The 12652-nt window shown below is 42.8% G+C and overlaps 1 long non-coding RNA gene across 1 annotated transcript in view; it reads left to right on the top strand.

The window, feature by feature from the left end:
• The window catches only part of LOC146544854 (uncharacterized), a 312668-nt gene that overhangs the window by 285976 nt on the left and 14040 nt on the right, over positions 1–12652 (top strand). The gene's annotated exons all lie outside the window — the stretch shown is intronic.

Here is a 12652-nt window from a genome sequence, read left to right as displayed (position 1 = left end):
TGATAGGGGATGTCTGGTACCTATTACCCGTGTGCCAATTATCCTGAAGATGGGAAAGAAGCTGCTTTTTGAGAGCACAGGCTATAAATGATGTGCACACACACATATAAAAAAAGAAAAAAAAAAAAAAATTGTGTTAGTGTAATTTTCCTTGTCTGTATTTCCAGAGGGAAAAAAAATGGAATGCTGCTTGGCAAATCCGAGGCACCAGACATTAAAGAGTAGCTACTGTAAACAAGGTGATAGAAGCTGTGTCACCCCTCCCGTCGCCTCCATCCACAGCCTTTTATTTATGTTTCCTAAGAAAAAGACGTCTTGTTCTTGGCGCAGATAAAAGCCTGGTTTTTAGGAGGATGTTAGGAGGAAATTTTTCATGATGAGGATGGTGAGGCCCTGGCATTGCTGCCCAGAAAGCTGTGGGTGCTCCATCCCTGGAGGTGCCCAAGGCCAGGTTGGATGGGCCCTGGACAGCCTGAGCTGGTGGAGGGGCAGCCAGCCCATGGCAGAGGAGCTGGAACTGGATGGACTTTAAGGTCCCTTCCAACCCAACACATTCTATGATTCTATGTGAAGGGGCCAGGTGCAAGTAGGGCAACCCTGTAGGCTACCTACTTGGACTCAGCCACCCATAAGTTTCTGTGCCCACCACCTGCCCCAGGAGATGCATGGTGTGGGGCTGAGCCTTCACATAGTTCTGTTTGCTGGCAAAGCTCCTCATTCCTTTTCTAGCTTGATATGGGATGGAGAAATAAGTTGGGGGGGTGGGTGAGGAGATTTCCATGTAAGCCTTGTCTCAACAGCAATGAAAAGAGCTGAATGAAACTCTCTCTTCCATATATTTTTTTCTCCTCTCCATCAGTAGGGGCATATTTCATGAAGTCCCCATTGAGATTATATACATGGAGCACATTTGCATACTTGGAAGACATCCCCCTGTAGAGGAGTGCATGAATACCTCTGGCATTTCATACTGAAGTTCTAAATATAAATGCAGCCTAGGAGGAGTGTGGCTGCGTAATTGCCCTGACTGCTTGCTTTCTTAATAACTACACTTCTTTACTACGTGATTTTCTGTGCTGGGGAAATTCTGATTCTGATACAGCGTAGATGTGTATGTTGGGCACTCTTGTTAATTGAAAGCTTCATGAATGCACCAGCGGTGTTCATCTATGTACCAAGTGCAGAAGGAGCTGCCAGATCCAAGCACAAACAGCCCATGGATGAGCAGACCCAATCCACACGGCTCTGGGGACAGACAGGAACCTGTGAGCCACGAGGACACTTCGTTGCACAGGCATAGTGCAGCAGCGTGCGATTAAAAAACAGTCCTTCAGCGTGGATCCATTTGAATACCAAGTTATTTTATAGAGCCTGCACTGTGCGTTTTGAATGCGCGTTTGCTGTTATGAATAACAGGAATTGTTTGGCTTGGCCTGCCTTTGTGCCGATGCCAGCTGGCAGGGAGCGGAGCTGCGACACATGACACTACAGCTGTGTCCACATGTTTCTGCCTTGCAGTATCCACTTATATAATTTACTTTTTTGATCCGCAGTCGAACTGTTCGAGTGAGTATAATTTGCTTTTTTGATCCGCAGATGAACTATTTAGGCGAGCTCATTGAATTACACATGCCAGCCACTTCTATGAGAATCCCAATTTTGTCATTAAAAAAAAAAAAAGATATATTCATGATGAGTTACTCGTGGTAATGCTGCAACTTCATTAAAGCTTTTGCGGTGAAAGATGCATCCCTAATTGAACTTAAGTATTTTTTCCGCTTGTGATACCTAATGGCAAGGCAATATCTTAGTATTTAATGAGATGAGCCATTAGAAGAGTGACTCATGGTGACCCTATTGTAACTGATACACCAGGCCATGAGGCTGCTGAAGTTTTCCTTTGCATCACTGGGATGCTTATTTGCCATGGCAGCTGGTTTTGCCACTAGGCAATGGTAACCCACTAATTCCAAATTAGTTAAGATTTTATTTATTTGTCAGGAATTCTTCTTGTGTAGCAGTGCTGTATTTAAGACTGGTAATCTTGGAAAAATCCAGCTGAGAAGGAACTTAAACCAAACTGAATGTAGTACTCAAACTTTTTTTTCAAAGAAAACACACCAGCTCAGTTCCAGATATTCAAGACCAAGGCAGGAAATACAAAGAAAATATACAACAACTTTTTTCAGCTTGCTGGTAAAGCAGAAATAACATGGCACTAATACAGACAACATTTTCATGTAAGCCCATTTTATTTTATTTACCTCTTCAATCAGAGTGAAATAGGAGAGCGCATGGATTTAGCTCTTTCCTCCGACTTTAGGAAACACTACCCAAGCGTTTTATTCCCAGTGCATGCTGAGCTTGCTGCGATACGCGCTGCCTTGCGGTAATTTGGTGCAGCTTGCTGGCCGTCGGGGCTTGTATGGGGCAAAGTCTCTGCACATTAGCTGCCGTATGGTCCTGCTAGAGCAGCGTGCTGCATCGCAGGGTCACAAGTTCACAGCAGAAGTGATTCATGTAGCCTGAAGGAGGGAGGCTGAACTCAATCTGTGAGAACAAGAGGGGAGAGGGGGCCCAGTGATGGTGCCCTGGCGCTGGCTCTCCCTCTGCTGGCTCTTGCAGAAGGGGCAGAGGTGGCATGGAGGTGACACCGGTATCCCATGCACACATGATGACAAGGTGCACACCAGGGAAAGGCTGACCCAGGCTTGCACACAGTTCACGGAGCGCCGGGGTGAGAGCTGAGCCGTGCATGACAACTGAATATTAAATTCTGTTCGCACTCGGAGTTATTGGGCAGCAAAGAGCTTTAAAGAAACCAAAGCGATTGGGATTTAACAACAGAAAAGAGAAAGCAGAACTTTAAAAATCACGGTGTTTTCTCAGGGCACTCAGTAAGTATTATGTTCTTGGTCAATAATGGTGCCTTTATGATCATATTGACAACGTGTGCAGAAATGTACGTGGCATGGCAAATTGCAATTTAATGTCAAATGACAATAAAACAGTCGGAGATTATTCAAGTGAAAGAAAATATCACTTTAATTAAGCGTTGCGCAGCATAGCGGTAACATATTATTAGGGCATAAAGCACTTCCAGGTAAGGCTTGTGCTACAGCGAGGTGAATTACAGCCCAGGGCCAGCAGCCTGTATTTCACTCACCCCCTGCACCGAGGTGTGATAGTACGTCTAATGGGATCCAGTTGACCTCAAGCCCAATGGGAGCCTGTCCATGCAGTGATCTGCATATCACTGCTCATACTGATCTCCCAGTTCGGTCTTGTTTAGTAGAAGGTAAACCTCCAAAAATGGGGTAATTAATTTCTGGGGCTTCTCCCAAATATCTGAATCTCTACTGACTGCTAGATAAATCTGAAAATCCCTCAGACAGGCTTCCTTGTGGGGTTTTTGATGCTTCTGGCCTGCGTGTGAATTAGATACCATTGGGGTATGTAGTGTGTGGAAACTTGAGGGAGAGAAGACAGTGAAAGCCAGGAAATGTTGGAGCTGTGTAAATATGAAAAGGCACTGGCTGATTTTTTTCCAAGCCACTAAAAGATTTCCTAAACTATAACATGTTTTTTGCTTAATTTGCTTTTTTCTTTTGTGCTTTCCCAAGGTCAGTTTAATTAGCCAAAATGCAATAAATGGATTCCTTGCTATTGTCAATGTTATCAAGACTTGTGACAGACAGTTTCATCAGGCAAACTTCAGTCAGTGTTCGGTTTCTTTTAAGATGCATATTTGTCCGAAACTTTAAAAAACACGTTTTACTGGGGTGGGGGAGAAGTGGCTGGTATCAAAGCTCAATAAGAGCCTGAGGAAGAATCCGAGCTCTGCATCTTGTTTTGCAAGTTTCAGGTTAGGGAAGAACAAGAAGGCTGTATGCATCGGCTGTGAGAAACAGCCCTAAAGTCATTGAGCTCACATTTTTTGGTACTGGACAACTCCCTTATATTAATTTATACGCAAGGAAAAACTTTAAGGTGGCTCAACGTCTCCACAAGGACCACGGAACTCTGTAAATTGCTGTCCCAGCAGGATGTGCCTTTCTTTACCGACTGTGTATTTCAAAAAATGAGTGTGAGAGTGGGTAGCATGAAGTGAAAATAACACGAGTGTGTGTGTTTGTATGCAAGGGTCTTGATCCCAGCCCAGTGAAATAAATGCAATTACTTACGTTTTTCAGCACTTTGGTTCGTCCCTGCCCTGAGCTGTGCTGCTTATTCCTGAAATCTCTCTAAATATGTGAGCATGAGATTTGCATATGGAAACATAGTTAATTTATTTGATAAATAATATACCATGTGTAGCTGTTGCATCTTTCTTGATGAAGTGCACCAAAGAAAGTGAGGACTGTTGTTTTCAATACGCATTGCACAACCATACAGAAATTTTGAAGGGACTCTGAAGCAATGAATGGCTTTTGCTGCAGCTCTCTTTTCACAGCATAAAACATCATTTGAGCAGATGTGATGGGATGTCAAAGAAGGCTTTGCAATGTCTCATGTATTCAGGAAGCCTTCAAGAAATGGAAGGGCTCTATCATCACTCTTTCACTCTGGATCTTGATCCCTGTAGACTTTACCATGGTCATAGAAATAATAATTTCAGGCAACTTTGAGAGCTGAAGAGGAGTTTGTATGCATATGCTGTATGATGAGAAAAGCAGGGATGGGCTGTGGAAAAGGAGTAGCTGAGCAGAGGAATAACATTTTTCTTTCTTTTCTTTTCTTTTTTTTTTTTCTTTTCTTTTCTTTTCTTTTCTTTTCTTTTCTTTTCTTTTCTTTTCTTTTCTTTTCTTTTCTTTTCTTTTCTTTTCTTTTCTTTTCTTTTCTTTTCTTTTTTTCTTTTCTTTTCTTTTCTTTCTTTTCTTTTTCTTTCCTTTCCTTTCCTTTCCTTTCCTTTCCTTTCCTTTCCTTTCCTTTCCTTTCCTTTCCTTTCCTTTCCTTTCCTTTCCTTTCCTTTCCTTTCCTTTCCTTTCCTTTCCTTTCCTTTCCTTTCCTTTCCTTTCCTTTCCTTTCCTTTCCTTTCCTTTCCTTTCCTTTCCTTTCCTTCCCTTTCCTTTCCTTTCCTTTCCTTTCCTTTCCTTTCCTTTCCTTTCCTTTCCTTTCCTTTCCTTTCCTTTCTTCCATCTTAAGATCATTCCATAAGTTTAACATAAGTCATTTTTTTTTCCAATTGTTCCTTCCTACTCAACCATTTGGTAGAAAAAAAGTCTTAGGCATTTCTACATCTTGTGAAACCAATCTTTTAAGTCATTTCCGAATTTACTAATTGTCTCCACTCTTCTTGGAATCATCTCCCTTATCCATTGATGGCCTCTGATGGGTGTTGTTGGTTTTTCTAATGAGGAATTGTGAATTGTTTTCTCCCTTAATGGAAATTTCAATCTAGAGTTTGAGCATCTCTAGCTAACTCTCTGCTGAGAATTTTAACAGCTTTTCCCTTTTTTTAACGCAGACCTTCTCGCGGCACTGCGGGTTTAAAATCTTCTTTCATTTATTTTTTTCCTTTCTATAATACAACAGAGAAATGGGCCAGAAAAACTTAGTGATACTAGCAATATTTAGGGAACCATCACTTGTTTGCCTTTCTTTATGTCACAAAGTCATTTTCAGGGTGATGTTCTTGCTGATGTAGTCTGGATTTTGAATCAAAATACAACTGAGCAGGAGAAAAAGATCAGGACTTTGCCGTGTATTTACTCCTCCGTTAACCATCAGAGTGTCTCTATGACATCTGGGCCTTTTGTGTTTCTCCTCTTCTAAACAAGTAGTGTGTAAAGAGCTTATATAAATCTGCATATAAATGTGTGTAAGCGTTAATTTCTGGTGCGATGACAGTAAGATCTATAGTGACACACCTACAGTCTTACATTTTTGGTAGTGAGTGCCCATAAGCTGCATCAGGTATGTGTTAGCCTCAAGCGGGGCTCAGTAGTAAGAGGAGTCAATAGGGAACCAACTGAATGCACTAACAGGGCAGGTCCTGACTGAGCAGCCCAGGATGGGGTTGGTACAGTCCCCCTTTCTGTCACACTGCATGGGGACAGATAGTTCCTGGAGAATCCCATGCAAGCAGTGGGATGTGGTTGCTCTTTGAGGAGTTTCTGTGGACAAGTTTCCCTGAAGATGTTGCGACTGGATAATTTAGGTGAGCATTTAGAAAAGTGGAAAGCCACAGTTATTTAGCAAGCATGATACAATGCGTTTTCCAATTAAATTTCTAGTTACAGTGGTTACCATTTTAGAAGCAGCATCTGCCAACTGTTCCCATACTGTGGTATCTGAGGCACCACATTTATTTCCTATTCTGAGGGCTGAGCAGGCTGTGCTATCTCGTACAGAACTTTGAGGCAAACATTGATTAATGTTGACTTTTTAATGGTAACCACTATGAATTTTTTTTATTCCTATAATTCATGGTATTATACATAATAGTAATGTGAATATCACTGAATTATTTATACACTTATGTTGGCAAATAGTGATGAGGTAATAACAATGAATTACTTCTGTATTTACACCAGTAAATAATGATGAGGAAGAGTCGAGCTCAGCCTCTTGCTAGCCTATACCAATTAAAAGATATTTGCAGATGTATTTTCATGCCAACAGAATGGAGCTGCCTTATGGAGTTCTTGGACCCAAAAAGCAGTGGGTGGTTATAAGACCTGTGTGAGAGTGGAACAAGCAGTGTAGGAAGGCCCTACAGGGGTTGGGGTGAGGAACCTCCTGCTTAGCTTTGTGGAAAGGAAGGCTGAAAAGTGGCTTGTAGGGATGAACCAAGGGAAGGAGGCTCCATGCATACTGGTTGAATCTGGTGGATAAATCATGCAAGGCAAAGTCAAAATCAGGAAGATGAAATGAGACAAGTATAAGCATGCCTGGAATAAATAACTGCTCAGACAAACTGTCAGTATGAGAAGTAGGGGGTTTTGGCTTCTTCAAAGCATGAAAGCAAATGGAAGGCCATTTTTCAGAAAATAAGCTTTGGACAGTAGCTAAATAGGATAGAGATTACACCCAACTGCTTGTAGTTATTCACAGAGAGAAGGGTCAGCTGCGTATGCCTAAACCAGAAGAGAGTAAACTCTGGATTTCTGCATTTACCTGTAGCAAAAGAAGTAACTGAGCAGAATTAGCAGTTTCTTACAAGCATAACTCCAACCATGGCATTTCATGGCCTACAACAAACTCCCAGACTGGATGAGGCAGTGCTTCCTCCAGATCTGACCTGCAGGGGATCTCCTACATGCTGTGGGAGGCGTGGGGCTGAGAGATGGGATCTGGTTCCCCTTCCCTGCCCTGCCACCAATTGCTTCTACTCCAGTTCAGAAGGGAGAGCCCCTTTTGGATCCAAGAAGAAGGTGAATACAGCAGTTTATGTAATGGTAAGGTCTTGCTGGGGCTTTCTGGGTTATGGGAGGATAGTCCAAGCTGTGCAGCAAGCGTCTCCTAGAAAGGAGAAACTTTTGTTTCTTTTTCTTTGGCAACTCTGTTCTCAGGGAAATTTCCTCCTTTAAAACCATTGTGTTACTTAAAATAGGAGTGAGATTGCTTCCTGTAACTGTTGGAGATGCATTAGATAGAAATGTTTGCTGGGGCAAGACACAAGTGGGACAGAAGAAAGCCAGGATTGTTTCCCTTCTGCCCAGTGCAAGGTGCTCAGCTGCAGCATGCCTTTCCTCCATGGATGGCCCTTTCTGATGGTGTTTAAATGACTTGGTCTTGTGCAGAACACACCGCAAGGCTGGGATCCCCTCCTCCTCTTCTTCCTTGGATCACTTCAAGGAGGTTTGACCCAGTAGAAGGCACAACAAGGGACATCTGTGGCACATGTCCCTGTGAGCCACCTCCTGGTACAGCCTTTGATGGAGAGCCGTGTGCCAATGGGATTGGTGCTGAGAGCAGAGGGAGATGCAATTTGGACAGCTTTAAGCCTGGTTGTTGGCATTAAGCTATTTTAGAAGAAATCAAAATGAAACAAGAAACCAGAACAGAACAAGTCCTTTTGGTGTGATGCTGGGAATTGCAAACTGCCCCCAACACTGGCCAAGCCCAGGAGTGAAATCGCAGTAGTGCTGTGGAACGTGGTTAGAGCAAGGGCTTTTGGAAGGGAGAAGCAAACCCCTGTGGGACGTCATACCTGCAGAGCTCACAGCCTTTTATCTTTCATTAGCAAATATTGGGCAGTGCCGTGTGCAGTTACTTACAGGAACATTTAATCAAATAATCTCCTCCTCTCCCAGGCGGCTCAGTTGCTGCAGTTTTATGGTTACCTACTTCAGCTGGAACAGTTCCTTTCAGCTGTAAAAGCAAATATGCAACATGGAAAAAAGTCTCATTTTTATCAAAACAGACAGAACTATTCCAGCTGCTGATATTAAGGTAAAAATAGCAAGGTTAAATGTTAAACAACCTCTGAGTGGATGTTTGTAACTACAAAGAGCCAGACCAATTGCTCTGAAGGCCTTTTTTTTTTTTCCTTTTAGGAAAAAAGAAAAAGAAAATAATAATAAAACAATCCTTGTTCTACTTCTGAAAAGCAAATTTATTTTCCCCTCTTGCTGATGATTAAATACAGTGGAACCCAGCTCCCTTGATAACAAATACATTGGTAATGTGTGGTGCTTCCTGCCCCCGCATCTTGTAACTCACAGAAGTTTCCACGGCCAGATTTGAATGCTCAAAGTGCTAATAATGTCTGCTAGTCAGCCTTCCTACTGTTCAGAAAATTTCACTCCTGTGGTTTTTTGGCTTGTTTTGAGAAATCACTGCAGAGGTTAGTGAACTTTTCAATGTGTTGGCATTTAACCTGTGGTCAGACAGTAAGGGGAAAAAAATGGAAAAAACCATGAAATAAAAGGAAGAAAAAAGAGGAGAAAAAAATTGGTCTATAGAAAGATATTTCCCATTAATAACTGCTTGCATTACCATTTGCATGGGAATTGAAGAGATTTAGAAATCTCCCATTAAAATGGAATTCCTCTGACTTTTAACGTATCTTGAAAAATACAGTGCATTAAATGAAAAGATGCTTAAAACAATGCTGGGGTTTTGTTCCAGAGAAACATTTGGGCACTTTCACTGGGAAAGGAGGTTAAAAGGTTGTCAATGCTTTCTCCAGGGGCTCTGTCTGACAGTGAACATGTGTTTCCTCCCTTTAATCGGCTCGCCAGTAGCCAGAAAGCTGCTTGTTTTCTGCAGAGGTTGTCAAAAATGATTTCAGTCTGGAGACGATGAATGATAAAAGAGGTTTTCAAACACAGTTTTGCACTGTAGCATTTGCAGTCCCAGAGAGGATGGATTGTATTACAATCTCGGTGCAAAGGGCCATGTTCCTGTAGCAAGAAAACAGTGCCTCGTTCAACCTGTTTGATGCTTCCACTTATCTTTTAAAGTTGAAAAATAGAAGCTGGACCTCAACTAAAGGAAAAGAAAAGATCCTACCCAGAGTTTGTTCCCTCTCTCTGCTAAATTAAGTGTTTTAGATATTTAGTGACGCTTCTTTTTCTTCTCTTGCACTGTCCCTGAGAGCTGTGTTTCCTTCAGGAGCTCACACAGTGCTCGTTTTTCTGGGGGTTGCTTGCTGTTGGCCACAGACTTCTTCCCTCTGAAGACACTGGGAAACCTTCCTCCAGGAAGACCAGACCTATAGGTGAAAGTTTTGGCACCATAAAACACTGAACTTCCATGAAACTGCACTTTCACATAGAGCTCGGCATCTTTTCCCCAGTATGTACCTGTATGCGTGCAGAAACCCAATGCTTTATCTTGGAGCATAGTTGTGGAGGCATAGGAAGTAATGCTGTGCAACAGATTTAGCCTGCATGGGTTAATAGCAAACCCTGGGTCCAGCAGGGGTTTGTGAGGCGGTGGGCTGGACCCAAAGCCATCTGCATCTGCACTGACAGTGTTGCTAACTCAGAGACACAGCGATTCCACACATGAGGTATCTTTTAAAAACTTACAAATCGAAACTCAGCAGCATGATAGCAGCAGCACTAAGCCCAGGCCCTGCTGCATGTCCCTTGAGCCATGCAACCCTTGCTGCTGCCCAGGGACGATTAGCTGCCATGCAGCAACATGAGCTGGCTTTGGCTCTTGGTGCCTTGCCTTTCTGTAAGCTGCTTTTTGTCCGGGAGTTCATTTTTCCTTCCCAAACTCCAAAACCAGGTTTGTCCTTCATCCCACACCACCACCGGCCAATTCCTCGCAACTGCCTCACTCCTGAGCCCCGCCTCATCTCAGTCCCCTTGCCCTTCACAGGACTGCTGCCACCAAACCTTACTTGCACCCAGCCCTCCCATCTGCTCCACCCATCTCCTGCTTTTATGGCTCAGAATGTTATCTGTACTTCTCCTCAGCACCTCCAAGTGCCCTTTTTCCCCTCCACACATTTTTGAGAGGGAATGGCTCAGGTCTTTCCCTGCTGTCTCCACCTGCTCCATCCCACTGGTCTGGTCTCCTCCCCAAAATGCTGCTAGATGCTGCTGGATTCATCTGTTCCGTCAGAGCCACCTCCAGCATTGCCAAAATTTGGGTAGAAAAAGAAGTACAGGGGATGCTTAGGGGATGTGAGCTCAGCAAGGGCTTCCAGTAAGTACTGTGCAATGCAGGTCAGGTACATGCAGGCAAAACAAAGTTTAGATATACTGGATATATTTAGTAGCTTGATGATTCTGTGTTTTTTCTGTTCTTTTTCTTTTTAAACTGAAATAAAAAAATAAGAGGAGTGGAGCAAACAGGGTCTGTCACAAGTCTCAGCGATTCTCCCTTTGGTTACATTACGCTGCTGCTAACAGGAACTTCCTGTTTAGTTGCTACATGAAAAGGAAGTGTATAAACAAGAGAGTCCCAGAAATGACTAAACGCTTAGCACAGAAGGTTTTTATTATCGTATTCAGAATCTTGTGCATGGGGATGGCTTCATTCCTTTTCTTTTTTCTTTTTTTTTTCTTCTGAACATGACTAAGTTCCAAATCTTTTCTCTAACTTGTATTCCATTCTTTATTATTTCTGACAATATTTTAAATAGTTTGAGTCCAATTTTCTGCCAAGAAAGGCAGGCTATCAGGCAGCACTCATTGTGCAGGAGCAAAAATTGAATATCCACTCAAAGCATATTTGGGAAACCTGAACATGAAACTGGACAACATCTTTTTTCATCTGACTGTGATTACCATCTAAGCAGTGTAATGATATCACTGGCATTTTTTGCTGCATGTATGGTTGGCTTGGAAATCCTTTCCATTGGTGCCGAGAAAGCTTATGACAGGTGCATGCAGAATTTGGTAGAATCCATGCAAAACCAGCCCCAGTGCACATGTATGCTAAGTCCCAATGGTCGTATCATATTGTTCTCACCTTACTCCTGGGCAGCTCTCAATGTCTGTTAGTGCCAAGTGTCATCAGGACCTTGGCGGTCCCCAGCCCCTCTCCCCCAAACCAAAAAGCATCAGAGAGAGATGGAGCCAGGCAAAGGTTCGGCTCCTCCTCTTCCTCACGCTGAAATATTTGGCTGATGTCATAGAGATTTGGCTAAGTGGATTCAATCAACTGTTTTCACTCTATTATAGTTCATAATCCCTATTCAAGATGAAGTGCACTGCAGCCTAATGAATGTGGTAATGGAATCCTTGTGTATGTTTTTCCACAGCGGGGTGCAGATTAGCATAAGTGTCATATTCTGTTGGCATGCCTGCTATTATATCTGAGGCGTTGCACACACTGGGAATTTTTCAACTGGATAATAATAAGATGAATATGGTATGCACATGCACATTGAGCACACTGGTTTTAGAAAGTGGTCTATAATAAATCTCACCTGGAGGGGCATTAAGATAGATTAACTTTGCATTTTGGCTTAAAAATGCAACGTTTAAGCCAAGTGTATGGTAACATGAGTACAAAAGAATTAGATTAAATTTCACGCGCAGTTTTAAAGAATGTTGTCATTGAAGGCTGAGGAGCACTCTGCAGACCCTCTGGTTTCAGATATTCACTACAATCTCCCGAGCTCCCAGCTTGGACATCACGCTAGTCGAAATCTGCCACTGGGAGCTCTGAAAGTCGGTCCACAGAGAAAGGAAATTTGGGTTGTGTGAGACCAGGTGTCTGCACCTTGTGGGCAGACGAGTTGAGAGGAGAAGAAGAAAATCCCCACTGCCTTTATTTTAAAAGCACTTTGGTTTTTACCAAAGTTTTTTTCTCCCATGAAAAAGCAGTGCAGGCCAATAAAAATAGGACCAGAGAGAAGCTGGTGCCCAAACCAAAATCCCTCCCAAAACACACACGATGGTGTACAGCCTTCAGTCTGCGTTACAATGAGTTTTGCTCTGAGCTGTCATCTGCATCTTCAGTTCCTTAGGTGTTGCAGCTTTCCTGCAGTTAGAGAAACTCCTGATGAATTTCTTTGCGCGTTGCAGGGAAGAGACAGCGCTGCGTATGATTAGTCCCAGAATTTATTACTTGATTATGGAAAGTGCAGGCCTGAGAAATTCATACCACTTAAGCGGTGGTTTAGTGTGACTAATCAAAGAGGTTTTCCTGGCACGCAGGAGGTATCAATATATATAGACTGGTGTAGAAAAGCGTATCTTTATGCTTTTAAGCATGGTGGCATGGTAACAGCCTAAGCATA

Source organism: Meleagris gallopavo, chromosome 2 (genome assembly GCF_905368555.1).
Source record: "Meleagris gallopavo chromosome 2, MGAL_WU_HG_1.1, whole genome shotgun sequence".
Taxonomy (NCBI): Eukaryota; Metazoa; Chordata; class Aves; order Galliformes; family Phasianidae; genus Meleagris; species Meleagris gallopavo.
The sequence above is the reverse complement of the archived record's forward strand: the minus strand, read 5'-3'. Positions and strand labels throughout refer to the sequence as shown.